This window comes from Geotrypetes seraphini, chromosome 4 (genome assembly GCF_902459505.1).
Source record: "Geotrypetes seraphini chromosome 4, aGeoSer1.1, whole genome shotgun sequence".
Taxonomy (NCBI): domain Eukaryota; kingdom Metazoa; phylum Chordata; class Amphibia; order Gymnophiona; family Dermophiidae; genus Geotrypetes; species Geotrypetes seraphini.
In genome coordinates, this window is record NC_047087.1 from 117158430 (window position 1) to 117175526 (window position 17097).

Sequence of the window (17097 nt, forward strand, 5' to 3'; positions counted from 1 at the left end):
AATATAAGCCCCCAACAGATCGCACCTCCGCATTCGCCCGAGCACAAAGGACTGGACACACAGCCCCAGCCCCCAGTGCCCATACCACCACCCACACTCCAGCATCCATTTGGTCAGTTTTAGATCTACGAATACGCAAATGCAAACAGCGCCCTTGCAAAACCACATCCGAGACCAACAACCCAGTCTCCCCAGCAGCAGATGAGGCCAGGGCAATGAGCTCACTAATCCTCAGGGCTGCTAAAAAGGCGACACTAAATGCCACCTTAAACAGACACACTTCAAAGGCATCAGAACAAACAGTAGGCAAAGCATCATAAAGAGAAAGAGGCAAACGCAAAGGCCTCAAACCCCGAGCACTACTGGAATGCTGAAAGCCTTGAAATAATTTCCTCACCAAAAACGCAGCACAAGGATTAGCATAACCCAATAATTGGGACAGAAATGCCACACACGCTAATGCAGAGCGCACAACACCTACCGACCACCCCTGCTGCCGGGCAAAAACCAAAAACTGCACCATCATAGGTACCAAAAAAGGAAGACCGCCACTAGAAACTGGATCCGCCAAAAAGAGCAGAACATGGCGTCATCCAGAGAGATAGGATTTCCAGATATTCACAGCCAGACTATTCTGCAGCAGCTCCGTTAAAAATCCAGCACTCTGCTCCACAGCTCCACCGGCATCACAGTAGGGCCTTTGTCTGCCATGGGGGCTAAGGCCCGAAAACGAGCCCACTGAAAATGAGATAAAGCATCGGCAATCTCATTAAGCAAGCCGGGAACATGCTGAGCAGTCAGAGTAATATTTAATTGCAAACAACGGAGCACAATCAAATGCAGTAACTCCACCAGCAACGGACAATGAGCTGATTGTGCATTAACAGCCTGCACCACCGCTACATTGTCCGAAAACAGCACCACCTTCCTGTGCTGCAGACGGTCACCCCAAATCATAGTGGCTACCCAAACCGGAAACAATTCCAGAAAAGCTATATTAGCACCCCACCCATGCTCATACCACCAAATTGGCCAAGGTTGAGCGCACCAAGCTCCCCCAAAATAGGCACCAAAACCAAAACCTGCAGCAGCATCAGTAAACAAGCGTAAATCTACCAAAGAGTCCGCTTCCTGCTGCCACACACAAACACCATTAAAGCTCTGCAAAAATTGATACCAGAGTCGAAGATCAGCCTTAACACCCGCAGTCAGGCGCACCCTATAATGCTTTTTAAGAAGACCCCTGGAAAGAATAACCAAATGGCGAGAAAAAACGCGACCCATTGGTATCTTCCTAAACGCAAAAGTAAAGTGACCTACCAAAGACTGAATCTCTTGCAAAGTCAACTTAGACTTCTCCAAAGCCTCCCCAATAGCTATACACAAAGCCTGTGCCGCAGAGTCCAGCCGCCACCCATGGTGATATTGCACATGAGCAGTTAACAAAATTTAGTCACCAAATCTGTTGCATCGCCACACTGATCCAAAATTATTTCCCCAACATAGCATTTTTTCCGCCAACAAAACTGCGACCAACCCTACCCCCACCCTACCACCCCAAAAACAATCCCTCCAAAGAGAGGACCCCCAAAATAGGGAAGGGACAAATTTTCCCCACCAACCCTAACCTTCCCACACTTCCTCCAAACCCCTAAAGTTCCACTGCCCGCCAATTCCCTCACAGAGCTCCTCCAATCCCAGAGCCCCTTCCCCAGCCAGTCCTCACTTGCTCTCCTAACCTATCCTTACCTCTCTTACTTCCACAACCTTTCCCTTACCTAACAACCCACTTCTCAATCTCCTACCTACCTGCTACTATTTCATTAACCCTTTCCCCCCAACACAATCTTTGCTGGCTCATCCAGCGTTATAAGCCCGCAGATTAATCTGCAAGCCACTTTATTGTAAACCACTTAGACCAATGTCTCGCAAACTTTTTCGAGCCGGAGCACACTATACCTAGTGTCCCCGGCTCGAGATACCTGGAAGTGTGCTGGTGTCGGCGTGATGATGTCATGCATATGTGTGACATTAGCACGCTGCCGTCAGCGCATGTGCAAAGGCCCTTCAAACGGGCCTTGTGCAGAAAGACCCACGCTGGAGAGGAGACTAGCAGAAAGACACATTGGAGAAAAGGCTGGCAGAAAAACCTGCGCTGGAGAGAAGGACCAGCAGAGAGAAGAGATTCCGGCGTCGGAAGATTGCTTACAGGACGTGCCTCTCTTCGCAAGAGGCACCTCCTGTAGACAGTCGTCCGGTACCAGCACCTCTCCTCTTCCCTAGTGTACCGTGGCACACCAGAAATCTCAGGAGGCACACTGGTGTGCCGTGGCACACAGTTTGCGATACACAGAAGAGAGTGATTTTTTTGAAAGTTATTTTCACTGAAAGGATTTCCCATTCCAGAGTGTTATTCAAGCTTTTTGGACAGATAGATGCAGCTTAAATATACTGTATTGCCTTTGCTATGATAAAATGCAATTCACTCTACCTCCTTTTCTGTGACAACTGAGCTGTATCAATCACTATATAAAGATTGTCAAAATAGATAAGTGACGAGTAACCAAAGATGCTTCTATCTGCTATGCTATGTACAAATACAGTTAGAATTATTACCTTCAAAGTTCTAGCCATCTTCCCCACATAAATCAAATTTCAAGGGGATTTTAACAAATACACCTCTTCTGTGGTAGCACAGATGCTACTGAACTTCAAATATGTATTTGTTCTCTGCGGTAACTTTATCACTAGAAAATATCTGAGGACTTATGAAATACTGTCTGAATGTGCGATGGCCAATTGTCAGACACTTTGGAAGGCTGTATAAAGTTCAAAACTGAATAGATCAATGCAGCATTTAAACTCTGCACTCTTCTAAAAGCAAATAATGGAGGCTTACAAAATTCTGGATATGCTCTTCATATCTTCTATTGTTATAAGATGATTTTTGGATCAGGAACAAGATCCTCATGGGCAACGAGCAACAGAAGAGAAGTGAGGTCCAAGATCAGGAAACCAAGGAGCCCAAAGAATGTCATAATAACTTTTTAATTGAAGATATAAAGTTCTTTAACAAAGTTTGACCTTGCAACTGAAGGTCGACATAGCCGTGGTTCAGCATAAATACCTGCAACAACAGTCTACAAGGCTAGAGTGCTGTAAATCACAACTTATGGGTTAATTATGAAATCAATACATAGTAAACAATCCCAAATGCTGTAGCCTTCAATGAGTGGAATCGCAGTGAGGAAGTTGGAAATGTGCAAGGGGGGGAGGGGTCTGCAGATAGCAAGGTATCTCTTTTCTGTAACTATTAGATGATTTTCTTCAAATGAAAGCACCACTGTTAAATGATAAGACACATACTGATGATCCCAGCTCATCTGAGCTCTGTGTAGTGATGGCCATCAACAGTTTCTGTTGGAATGTAGGATGGATGTGGATGCTTTGTTAACACTGCACAAAGTTGTATACATTTTCTGCATATTTCCTAAACTTGTGACTTAAATTTTTTGACTTCTCTCTAAATCACTAACTATTCTCTGTACTCTTTTTAAATCTCTAATATTGTAAAGCTATATGGTGCCTGTTTATATATTGCGGCCCCATATACACTGTAAAGAGATTATTGGTCTAGTACTAACATATACTTCATAATATATGTATATGTATATATATATATATATATATATATTAATTCTTTATTTTTTCATTTGTATGGACCTTTGGATATCAACTGGACCATGAATAATGCCCAGCAATCTCTTGTCTTCATCAGTCCACTTTATTGTTTATTTACTCAAAACTCTAAAATTCATTTAGTTTCATACTTATTCTTAATTCCATAATTCCATAACTATTTCTTCATTGTATTTCATTTTAGTTTCCTTCATTTCCTTACTTAATGTCTTTTTTTTCTAATTTAATCTTATTAATTAGCTACTTAGCTTCGAGGTTAGCTTTCAAACATTCATCAATGCCACCTCTCCCGACATGCATGTTTCAAACAAGGTTTTTCTTCAGGGTCGAGGGGAACTGCAAAACATACAAAACTTTTAAAATCCAACTCTCTTCTCAGTTTTTTGCTTTTTTAAAAAATTCATTCAAACCTTGCAAACATTGGTGACCTCTCAAATGTAAACACATTATACTCTGCTTAACATCGTGCAAGCACTTTATCTAAAAGTTGTTACTTCGGGGGGGTTGTTTCAAATCACACCTAGTTCAAGCCCAACCTTTTCAGATATAGTTTAGTTCAGATATAAGCTTATTCAAATGGAAATTAGCTAAGGTTTAAATTTTTTGAAGCACAGCCATCTTAAACCTACAAAATGGCTAATCAGTAGGTTCTCTTTTAAAGTGGTTAGAATGGCAATTTTTAAAAAAGTATAAAAAAAAGTACAGTAAAACCTTGGATTGCAAGTAACTTGGTTTGCAAGTGTTTTGCAAGACAAGCAAAACATTTTTATTAAATTTTAACTTGATATACTGTCCAAGCAAGATCTTGCAATACAAGTACATACAGTATTTTGTATTAAAATTTTGGGGTTGTGGAATTTCCATTATTTCTTAGGGGGAAATTTGCTTTGATATATGAGTGTTTTGGATTACAAGCATGTTTTTGGAACTGTATTTCTGGCTATTGATTTTTACCCCCTCTTTAACCGATTAGCGCGCGCTAAACGCTAATAGGTCCATAGACTAACATGCACACATTAGCGTTAAGCACATGCTAAAATCGATTAGCGCACCTTAGTAAAAGAGGGCCTTAATGTATAGAAACGTCAAAATACAGTTGTCCATGATGGAAATAGTGATATCCAATAAGGAAATAATGAAAGCACTATCATAATTTAAAATTTTTCCACATTGATTAACCACCTTCCCCCCCCCCCCTTTTTTTTTTTTTTTACAAAACCGCAAAAGCAGTTTTTAGCACAGGCCAGCGTAAAAGTCCTATGAGCATTCAGGTGCAACGCAGAACATTCAGCATGCTGGTCTGTGCTACAAACTGCTTCCTTGGTTTTGTAAAAGGTGGTGGGAGGGGGAAGCCAGCATATTATTATTATTTAAAATTTGTAGCCCGCTATTTCAATTCATAATAGTGGATCACAAAAATTTTTTAAAAATCTTTCAGTTTTTCAACAATAACATGTTGCCAGTAAACCAGCTATAATCACAGAGGTGTCAGGTCAAAAGCGCGCCGGGACAAAGGCGCGCGCAGACAACTGAGCGCAACGCGGAGGCGCGCACCGAAGAAAATGACTGTTTTAAAGGGCTCCGACAGGGTGTGTGGGGGGGGGAACCCACCACTTTACTTTATACAGATCGCGCCGTGTTGTGGTTGTAACCCCCCACATTTTACTGAAAACTTCACTTTTTCCCTAAAAAAATAGGGAAACAGTTAAGTTTCCAGTATAATGAGGGCGGTTACAACCCCCCAAACCCCCCACAACGCCGCCGCGATCTGTAATAAGTAAAGTGGGGGGGGGTTCCCCAACAAAACCCCCCATCGGAGCTTTTTAAAACAGTCATTTTCTTTGGCGCGCGCTTCCGTCTTGCGCTCAGCTGTCGGCGCGTGCCTTTGTCTTCGGCGGTTTTGTCTATGAACCAATCACAGAATATCCTGGGGAACTTGAGAACAAACTCCCAATTGGTAATACATGGATCTCATTCCAAAATACCTAAAAGCTCCCATGGACAACGGCTGGTGAAATTAGATATCAGGTAAATTATCTTGCATGTCTCCAATGGTGCACGCTTTCAGAGAATGATTCTATTTGAAAATAAAATATTCACTTATCTCAAGTACGTTTGCATTCCATCCAACCCCTATGATAACATGGGACCGTGCTTCAATATTGTATCAGGGATAGTTGATAGCCATCAGAGAAAAATATTCTGACTTACATGACAGTTGAAAGATTATCATTTTAAATGGTCAAAATCACTCCCACAGTCAGTCTACAGTACATGTTCTTGTCAATTTGAAAGCATCAGAGCAAATATATTCCACACACAAAAAAAAAAATCACAAAACAAAATTTAATTTGATATCCATACTAAAGTGTTAGACCTCCACATCCTGGCTTTATATAATCGTGCTTTGTGATAGGAATGCATCTAAATACCTGTTTCACACATTCAAAACAAGAATAGGGCTTCTAAAATAACCACCACAGAATCTAAAGTGAAAATCCAAAAATGTTCTCTATAGTTTAAAATTTGTGGAATTATATCACCTCTTCGGAGAATCAAACTTGTTTTGTGATGGGCCACTTCTAATCCAAAAAAGGGAGCTTTTTCAATATGCAGTAGTGCTTCAACATTCATGTTTATTTTGTAAGGCAGCACATGGCTTTTTTGACCTATGGTAGACTTTCACAGATCCAGTTTTGCTAAAAGGATCACAAGATCCTCTTTAAGCCTTTGGGCCTGCAATTCACAAAACAAAAGAACAAAAGGGGATAGATTCTGTACAAACGTAAGGAAGTTCTTCTTCACCCAGAGAGTGGTAGAAAACTGGAACATTCTTCCGGAGTCTGTCATAAGGGAAAACACCCTCCAGGGATTCGAGACAAAGTTAGACAAATTCCTGCTGAACAAGGACATATGCCGATAGGGCTAGTCTCAGTTAGGGCACTGGTCTTTGACCAGAGGGCCGCCGCGTGAGCGGACTGCTGGGCATGATGGACCACTGGTCTGACCCAGCAGCGGCAATTCTTATGTTCAAGCTCCTAGACTTTTAAAATACAACTCCAAAATCCAGAGACTTAGGGATCCTTTTACAAAGCAGTGCTAAAATGCGGCCTGCAGTAGCCCAAATATGAGTATTTCCCATGTGCCCTATTAGTGCTTGCCCATTAGTGTGTAAGCCCCTACAGCTAGGCGATATGGACCCATGCAATATAACTACAGTACACTGATCAATTAGTGCAACATGTGACTACTTTGCAACCATTTCCTGTGCTCTCTGTGCTAAAAAAATTTTTTTAATTTTTTATTGCATGACCTTGTGCAGATGTTAAAATTACAATGGGATGCCTGAACATACTCTGCAGAAAGGCATTTTAAACTGTGGCAAGCCGTATTAGTGCTTATCGCAGTTTAGTAAACGGACCCCAGGGTCTTTCACTGATAGAAAAAGGAAAAAAAACTTTTACACCATCTTCCCATTCAAAATAATTGATCCAATTCCTCTGAGAAATCAAACTACCTGGGATCCTATAATGAAATTGGATCAGAAACAGCACTGTCCTCTATTATAGCAGCAGTTCCATTGAGGTCAACCCAAGCGGCCTGTAGTCCCACATCCTCCTTTCTTTCAATTTTATGAAGCGGAACCACATGTGCCGTATTTTAAAGCACAATATGTGATACTTCATCCCCAGGATATCTATAATCTCATAGTAATGAAATCCAAAAGGATGCATGTTATTTAAAGTACAGTTCTCTTGCTGTGTGGTCTCTGTTTCCTCAAAAAAGAAAAGAGCCTGCTAGCATTACTTTCAAAACAATCCAGCTTTATTTTTTTGTGTGTTTTATTTATTTTAAGCTGCTGGTCTGTTGATCCTAATACCTACATCAAAATCTGGTCCAGTATTCTAAGGGCTGATTTTCCACCACATTCCACAGAAAATCAATTTGCCATGTAGAAGGTTGATTTTCCTCTCTTTTTTTACCACCCCTCATCCCACACACATCCAACAGCAAGTAAATAATCATATTTATGATGGTACTAAAGACTTCTAAATACATAAGTTCTGAAATATAAAAGAACCAAAGACTTTTATATCATTTTTAAGGTTCATAGTTCTTTTGTTTCACAGTGAGAAAGTGGTAAGAGTGTAAAAGTGATGCTTTGTTTCTTATTTCTACTGTAATCACATAGTAATTGATGGTGGAAGACAGAGCAAGGGTCCTCGATCCAATCCTCTGAACACATCCAGCCAGTTATATTTTCAGGATATCCACAGTACAAATTGTCACCTGTAGACAGTACTCATCTGTGTTTTACTCCAAGGGTTGTGGGCTTCACGGTCTTCAAGATGCTCTTGCTCTCTCTCCCTCGGGTGCAGAAACAAAATATAACATAACATATGGACCTCTTAATATTGGTATGAATATTCACTTTCCTTTCAATAATCAATACAGGGTCAGTTCATGAACAGCAAGTTTCTCACACTCTTTTCCAAACTGTCCTGAAACACAGCCCAGTCATTAGAAGGTGGTTTTCTGTTGTAGTGCAAGGCCAACATACAAATGTTCTTTCCAAAAAGGGTTCCCACAGGTGTACTATTTAATCCACTCCAGTCCATGGGCTTCCTTTGGGTCTTTAAGTGCTGCTCAGTCTACAAAAGAAAGAGGAACACCTCCCCTCCAATAAATAAATAAATACACTCCCCTTTTTCTGGGCTATAGTGGTTTTATTTTCCAGGCATCTGGGCCTGGCTGTATAAACCCTTATCTTTAGTAGTGGGAGCCTAATGATTAGTGCCATGGCCTGTGAATCAATTCCCACTGCAGCTCCATGTGACTCTGGGCAAGTCACTTAGATTGAGATGCTCAAAAGCTTTCTGTGCAAAACAGTCTTACTTTCACGGAAGCTTTGCTTCCGATGCACAAAAGGGTTCTCTGGGGCTTCTACCAATAACGGTAGCAGTCACCGAGAACCCTATGCAATGCATTACAAGGAGCTCATTGGTATTTAAATGAGCAATCTTTTGTAATGCTCAAAAGGGAAGAGAAGGGAACACCCACCTCTTACTGGGGAATTTTTTACAGCAGGTCTGTTGCTGCTGGTAGCTGTTGTGCGTGTGTTGTACGAGTGTACCAAACATAGGTGCGGGACACACACTCATATAACACATGCACGACGGCAGCTATTTTTTTAAAAAAAAAGAAAGTCACGGCAGAGCCGGCAGCCCTGTTCTCCCTGTTTCAGAGCACAATCAGCTGAGCCAGCAGGGGGAGCTACGATCAGCTTAGCTGGCAAGGCTCATTGGAGCCACTGATCACCTGAGCTGGCACAGGGATATCAGAGCTATAAACAGTTGAGCAGCACTCGTAAGTCTGGCTGGCACAGTTGTTTGGAGCTTCTCCTGCTGGCTCATATGATCGGAGCTCCAGAGCCCCAATCAGATGAGCCAGCAGGGAAGAGCAGTGGCAGCAAGAGACAGAATGAGTGTGACAGGAAAGATGGGGAGGGGGGAGCTGTGCCTACTGCTTTGGTCTTCTGAGCAGGTGCCAAGCACAGTTCTTCCCCTCTTTTATTGGGCTACTCTACACACAATTAGCATTGCATATGATTTTCATGCTATTGTGCTGAACATAGCCTAGCAAAAGAAAATTTCTTCCAACCTGGCTTTCTTTGCCAGGTGGCCTGGAGCTTTGTGCATCCCACTCAATGCTCCATTGCTTCCAGTACAAAATTTTAAAAAAAGAGAGAGAGAGAGAATCTCATCAGCAGTACAAACTAGCCTTCTCCAACCCCTTCACGTGTACTTTGGAAGAAACTGGATGAAACCACTTTTGCATACCAGGGACCCAAGATATGGAATGACCTCCCTCGCCACCTGTGACAAACTTACACATACTACATCTTCAGGAAAAGGCTAAAGATTCACCTTTTCTCCTTAAACCTATAACTTAAACTTAGCATTCTACCCACCTAACTTTCATTCAGTGTTTATATCCTCTGATCATAAATCTTATTGTAACCCACATTGAATCCTAGTCGAAACTTGCAGTATTATTTATTTCTAAAATTCCTTAACCACCTATAACTAAGCAATTTACAATTTAAAACATTCACAGTGGTTCAGAGGATAATATACATAACAATACTTTCAATGCAATAATTCAGAAAACAACAAACAACAATATTTTAAATACACTACGTTTAGCTCACTAAAAGTTACAAAAAACCTGCAATAAAATTCCATATTATCAATTCTCAATAAATCTAAGACACAGGCCATAATAAGATTCCTCTTTAGGTATCTCCCTTCAGCATAACTTCAAAGGAAAGCCTCTACATACACATTTTCTTAAACTGTGACCGATCTAAACAGGTCCTCAGGATACCAGGGAGGAGATTCCATAATTTTACTCATGCCACGGACATCATTGCTATTCTTGATTTAGCATACCGAACAGTATTCTCCATCCTTGAGGTCAATCTCGTTGTACCTTCAGACCTCAAATATCTCAATTGTTATACCTCCCACAGAGATTGAAAATTCAATGGAACAAGTCCATACAAACTCTGATACACCTTAAAGAAGACCCTTTGGACCACTGGGAGCCAGTGCAATTGTTTGAGCACCGGAGTAATGTGCTCGCCACGTGGGATTTCCGAGATCAACCTCGCTGCAGAGTTCATCATTTGCTTTACCAATCCGAGGTAGAGCACATTACAGTAATCTAACTGTGCCAGGATTAAAGCCTATACCACTGATCGAAAATCATATGGAAGGAGCATCGGCATCAATCGATAGAGTGTCAGAAGTTGTGAATATCCCCCCCTGAGAACCAGTTTCCCCATTGAGAGACTATAGTCTAGACATACACCCAAGATCGCCATCTCCCTTTTTACTTGCAGGTTCATATCTTGTACCTCAATTTCGTTCGGAAGATTCTCATCCTGCTCATCACTCATCACTTCCCTTCACTTTCCATTTCTACAAAGTTCATAGCAGTTCCTTAGCTGGGGTTTATCCCTAAGTCTTTAACTGTAATCCCTTCAAGCTCTTATAAATCTGAAATGGAATCTTAAAAATGAAATTCTAGAACAGTAACTGCAGAAGTTGGGAGTTTCAGCCTTTCCTTCTATCCTTTCTTCAGTAAATATTAGGTAAGGTAAAGGTCAGGAAGCGTTTGCAACATTCAGGACTAGGTTCATTAAATGACACACAAACAAATCAGCACTCGAGGCTGGTTAACGCTGGTTTCACAAGGAGTGCTATTTCTCATGAAGAGTGAAAGAATATGAGTTTTGGTACATCTTCTATTACGATCTAATCATAAGACTCCTGAGGCAGGCTCTCTTGGGCTGAAACACGATCGTGTTGAGTCCAATACAATAAAAAGAGACTGAGCACCAATTGGTTACCTTTGTTGTGTTTTCTTGCTGTTCACTTGTGTGAAGGCAGATTCTCCTGTGGTTTTCCAAATATTCTATAATGGGCACACAAAGATGAGTGCTCATTATAGACCAGCCATGAGGCTCAATTTTTGGTGCCCAGATTTGGTTGCCAGAACTCATACCTGTTGAAAGCAGGCTTAATTCCTTGTGCACATTCTCGGAATTCTGTAACACCGCATGCAAATTTTAGAAACGCCCCCTGACCTGCCCATGTACCTTTCAAGGCCCTGCCCCCTTTTGAGGTGTGTGCTATGAGATTTAGGCATAGCAAGATGTGTGCAAAATTCAAATTGGTGCCAATCAGTACCAAATTATTGGTACTAATCAGCCAATTTAGTTGGGCATATATCTTGTATCAGCGCATAAATATTGGTGCCCAATTTTAGGTGCCCTATATAGAATCCTATGGTCACTGCACATCATTGCAAAACCTCCCTAAAGGCCTCCTTTACATAGGAATAATAGTGTTCTTCAGGACCTTGTTATCTCCTGTCTGGTTGGTGTAGTTCTCCTGCAGATTCTATTTCTACCGCCTCTTCAGAATCCCTTGGGACCTGTCCTTAAAGTGAAAGCTCTTCCCCCTCCCCCCCTTTCCTGCCTGCTGGGCTCTAGTTTAGATTATGATCCTAGGTAAACGGTCCTACCTCACCCTCAGTACCTTTCTCCTTATCAGCTGCTGAGTCACTGCCCCTCTGGGATTGGTTCCTGAGCCTAAGAGACTATTGACTGCTCCCACCTCTGGTATTGGAGTCCAGACTGCCTGGAGGAATTGTCTCTAAAGTACCTGTATCCTGTGGTGCTCTCTTCTGCAACTTCTCTAAGCCCTTATCTCTGCTATAATATCCATGAGATAAATTTACATGCACTGCTTCCACTTTATGTTAATCTATTTTATGTATATTCATTGTGGACATTATGAAAACCCGACTGGCTGAAAGTATCCTGTTGGGTTCAGATCCAGTAAGAGAATACTGAATGCATGCATAGTGGTCTGATGGTGAGCATATGGGAACTAGAAACACACAATTGTTGAGTTTCTTATTCTGCTCATATTTTCTGTATAATATTTCTTTCCATTGCCTTCATAACTATTCTCTTTAATCTGTCAATAATAAATAATAATGTGTTCACTATGCTTTTCCCACTGCAGATACTCTCATCTAGGTGCTGAAAAGTTAACTTGATATACTTCGAAGAAGCAACTGGAAGTGTGTTTCTGAAGTGCTGGGCTTCTTTCACAGTGTTGTGTCCTGTTCTTTTGGTGCATTGTTGTAAGTATCCAAAGTTTGCTTTTACTCCTGGGATCCATGGGAGCAAGTGTGCCAGTTATGATGGAAATGTACACCCCTCCCCCCCCCTTTTACTAAGCCACGATAGAGGTTTCTACTGCAACCTGCAGCGCTAAATGCTCCGACGTGGCTCCAATGCTCATAGGAATTCTATGAGCATCGGAGCAGCGTCAGAGCATTTTGTGCCCTGGGCCACGGTAGGAACCTCTTTTGCAGCTTAGTAAAAGAGGTCCTTAGGAAGGAAGTTATCAATGTGGGCTAGTTAAGATAAGCTATTTTACAATAAGTTGTACTATTTTAGCACAGAATCCCATTTTATGCAAAGAGACTTTTTCGCTAAAATAGCATTCCTTGTGATAAAACAACCCATTTTAATGGTAGTCCGTGTTGATAACTCCCCTCCTTAATGCCTGCCCAAGATAAATGACACGGTGACAAAATTCATCACCGTTCCCGTCCCCGTGGATAACCGCGGGAAACCATCTTCATGTCATTCTTTAAGGAGAGAGGGAAGAATCAGAATATGAATGGCCACAACCACTGACCCACTAGCTTTGCTTTGAAGAATGCTGGTGTAGAAGGATTGAAGTTGAGATAGACACTACAGAATGACAGTCTCTGGTATCCAGAGCAGATATTGTGATGTCATAATGCCTCATTCCACCAGTGCCTAAGAGCCAATCACATCAGTGATGTCACAATGGTTTCATTATCCTTGGCTCACATAAGAATCAGAGTATGAATGGCCACAACCATTAACCCACAAGCTTTGCTTTGAAGAATGCTGGTGTAGAAGGACTGAGGTTAAAATAGACACTAGAAAATGACATGGGGTTATTTCCCACGGTTATCCACGGGGATGGAAACGGTGATGGATTTTGTCACCGTGTCATTCTCTGACTCATGCTCGAGTCCTAGCGTCCTACACTTCTCAAAAGGATACGCCTTTTTTAAGTAAATTTCATCATCATGTAACCACGGCTGGTAAAATGCAAATGTGGCTGGAAAAATTGTTTAGAAACAAAGGGGATCTTTTACTAAGGCGTGCTAGACAATTTAGCACACGCTAAATGATAACGCGTCCATAGAATATAATGGGTGCGTTAGCATTTAGCGCACGCTAATATATAGCGCAATCTAAATCGGCTAGCGCATCTTAGCAAAAGACCCCCAAAGTCTTGCTAATTCCTATGCCTCTTTCCTCTGGAATCTTTGATGGAAAAGAGGGGTTTTGGTTTATCTTTATTTTTTTCACCTAACATGTAAAATATGTTTTATGAGGTCAAGGGGGTGACGGGAAAAATGCGTGCGAGATAAACGTGCGCCGACATTTCAGAGCAGACAGTTGAGTGCAAGACTTCAGCGCGCCGCTCTAAAAGCTTATTTTAAAGGGCTCCGACGGGGGGGGGGGGCGTGGGGGGAACCCCCCCCTACTTTACTTAATACTGTTTGCGCTGCTGTGTTGGGGGGCGTAGGGGGTGTTACCCCCCACATTATACAGAAAACTTAACTTTTTACCTATTTTTTCAGGGAAAAGTTAAGTTTTCTGTATAATGAGGGGGTGACAACCCCCCAAAACCACCCCCAAGGGCAGCGCCAACACTATTAAGTAAAGTGGAAGGTTCCCCCTCCACACCCCCCACTTTAAAATATGCTTTTAGAGCGGCACGCTGAAGTCTTGCTCTCAATTGTCCGCTCTCAAATGTCGGCGAGCATTTGTCTCGCGCTCTTATGACTGTGAACCGGTCAAGGGTGTGTTTTGGATGGGAGATAATACAATACGTGAGTGAACAACAGTGGATTAAAGCTGGGACTAGTCAGTTATTAGATATGCTTCAGAGTATTTTGCCTTTGTTTATTGTTAACAATATTCAATAGCATGCAACCATATTACTTAAAAAATATTATTATAAAGAAAGTGTTGCAGTGTATTTTTCAGAGGTATAATGCTTGATTTGGAAGAAAAAGATGAGGACATTAAAAGATGCTGTAAAAACTGAACTTATTGATTGTATTCACTTTGCTTATATGGTACATATAGTCTGTAAACTGTGTTCACTATATCGTTTTTCAGTGTTCGATAAGATAGTCTCTCTTACTTTTTAACTGACGTGTTTAGAAAAAAAACCTCCCTGGTATTTGTGGAACAAAGAACACATATGGGCACTGAGCAAACTGGCTTACACCTTCCTTTTTTGAGCATTGTCCTTCCCCACAATGCAAGAACCATGTCTTTGTTCTCAGAAGCTTGCCGTTAAATTGTATGTAAATGCATGCAAATTAGATGCTGTCTAATAAAGAGAGTCATTTGATGGAAGAAATATTTAGTTTAACCAAAGAGGCAGGTGGATTTTATGAAGCAAAAATTCAAGACTGCATAAAAAGATCTTCACATTTTAATAGATAATTTCTTACATTCTTAAATTTAGGATACATTTTAAAAACTCTACATCGTTTTGATTTTTTTCTATGTGATGTGTGTGTCATATGTATACATATACATACCAGCTAAATGGTCTCCTCCATAGCCTGACCCCAGCAGCTATAGTATATGCCAGATATTTGCCACCCTTTTTTGTATAAACATAGGGCTAGTTTCACTAACCTGATATCCGTGTCTGATTGCATGCAAGCCGACAAATTCACTAAAGGCCTGCATGCAAATGGAGGTGATTGTTGGCACTCCCCCTTCAGACTGCACAGATCGCTGGAGAGCGATCCTTGAGCATGTGCAGACCATCTTCCTTGACTGTAGATGGTCTGTGCATGCGCTGGCTCTTCGTGCCCGGCAGAGCTTTTTTTAACTATTTGACTGAGTTTTTTTTACTTTTTACTTTGCGAGCCCGTGGTTTTAACCCGCTTTAAAACTGCGGGTTAAAACCACGGGCTTATACTGTGGGGAAGGGCAGGTGAGTCGGGGCTGAGCAGGGCAGGTGAGTCGGGGCTGGACAGGGCTGGAGAGTTGGGGCAGAGAGCAGGGCGGCCAGAGCAGGAGAATCGGGGCAGAGAGCCCTCACCAGTCGCTAGTTTTTTGATCGACCAGCCAGTCGGTGTGCCAGAAGAAAGTTTAGTGAATCGCGTCCTTCCTACTTTGCATGCCGATTCCACTCATTTGCATGCAACTTGTGTATTGATCGGGATCAGATCAGTACACATGTTAGTGAATCGGGTCGGAGGGAAATCGGGTCGCAAAGGGCTTGCAAACCGATCAGTTCACGATCGCTTTGCTTAGTGAATCTAGCCCATAGTACTTTAATCCCTCCATCCCCCATCAACCTGACCCAACTCATCTTCCATGCCCCTTCCCCCTCCAAGTGTGTGTCTTCCTGTGGTTCCACAAATCTGCACCATTCTGTATTCCATCCATCTCTTCCATGGCTCTGTAGTACATTGCCAGCAACCACCGAGTCTCATGTATTCTCTTATTACACCTTCAATAAGTTTTACATCATCTGCATGTGTATGTATCTACATAACACATATATATATTTTATTAGGGCCAACAACCAAATTGACTGCAATGTTGCAAACACTATGGGTACTTTTGACTTGTAGGGTTTGCACCAAGGTTCAAAGCAAAACTATACATGTAGTTTTACTTTGATTAGTGCCCTGGGAAAAAAATGTACCTGCGGAGATTTGTACCTGATTTTTCTGAGGGTATTATCTCTGGGCAGCCCAATGAATGCAGTTTTAAAAATTCATAATCACCTGTGTTATTGCCTTCCCTGACCTAATCTCACTTCTTGGGCACACATCTACTGTTCATATGTAGGTAAAAGTACACCTGTGTAGAACAATGTGAACACTTTTACCTAAATATATGTTAGGAATTTTCAAAAATGCCTATTTTTGACAGTACTTTTGAACACTGACCTGACTCTATATGTGTTGTAGTGATATATGTATACATATGTATGTGTATATGATTTTTAAAAATATTTACATATAAAACTAAGGACTGGCTTCTTTCCCAGAGCTGCTATGAGTTCCATCATTAGGAATTATTATATATGCAGAATTTCTTTTTTTTGGGGGGGGTAGATGAACAGAAAATGGCTCAGAAATTAGAACGCATACTTTGATTAGGGCTGGTGACTCTGTGTGAGAAGTGAGACAGTTTAATTTTTAGGCTATTGAGTTTTCTGGTATATTGTGTAACAGGTTTCCAAGTTTTCAAAATAATTGTCCTGGTTTGAGTGAGTTACAGAAGGTAACTAGAAAGAAAAGCATGCACAGAGGGTAAATAGGAAGAAAGGAAAGAAACATCTCAGTTAAAAGCAGTGTCAACAGGTGGGCTTTTAGCCAAGATTTGAATAAAGTTGAGAGGCAGTTTTGCAAACTAGTCTTGTTACAAACCAGATAGGTTAGTGGTACTTGAGATTTTGCTGTTACCTAATGCAGCTTGCTGTTTATTATTTCTCTTTAATTATGCAAAGTGCTAATCAGTTTGATTATGCACAGTGCTAATCAGGTTAATTATGCAAAGTGCTAATCAGTTCTTCTCAAACCACAGGAGGAGAGCAGAGGTTCTGGCAGTGAATAGCATTGTTGGATGGGATAGACATGGCAGTCAGGCATAACAGGAGTAACAGAGTACTGTGATTAAAGAAGATCAGGAAGTAGTGTGGTACTTCCGGAAAGAATGTTTGTGTGTGTGTG

At 41.4% G+C, this 17097-nt stretch overlaps 1 protein-coding gene across 9 annotated transcripts in view; it reads left to right on the top strand.

The window, feature by feature from the left end:
* ZBTB20 (zinc finger and BTB domain containing 20) overlaps positions 1-17097 on the top strand; it is a 1614058-nt gene that overhangs the window by 319179 nt on the left and 1277782 nt on the right. For all 9 annotated transcript variants that reach the window (XM_033940835.1, XM_033940838.1, XM_033940833.1 and 6 more), the window contains one exon: positions 12297-12417. The gene's annotated coding sequence lies outside the window, so the exon portion shown is untranslated. The remainder of the gene's footprint in view (positions 1-12296; positions 12418-17097) is intronic.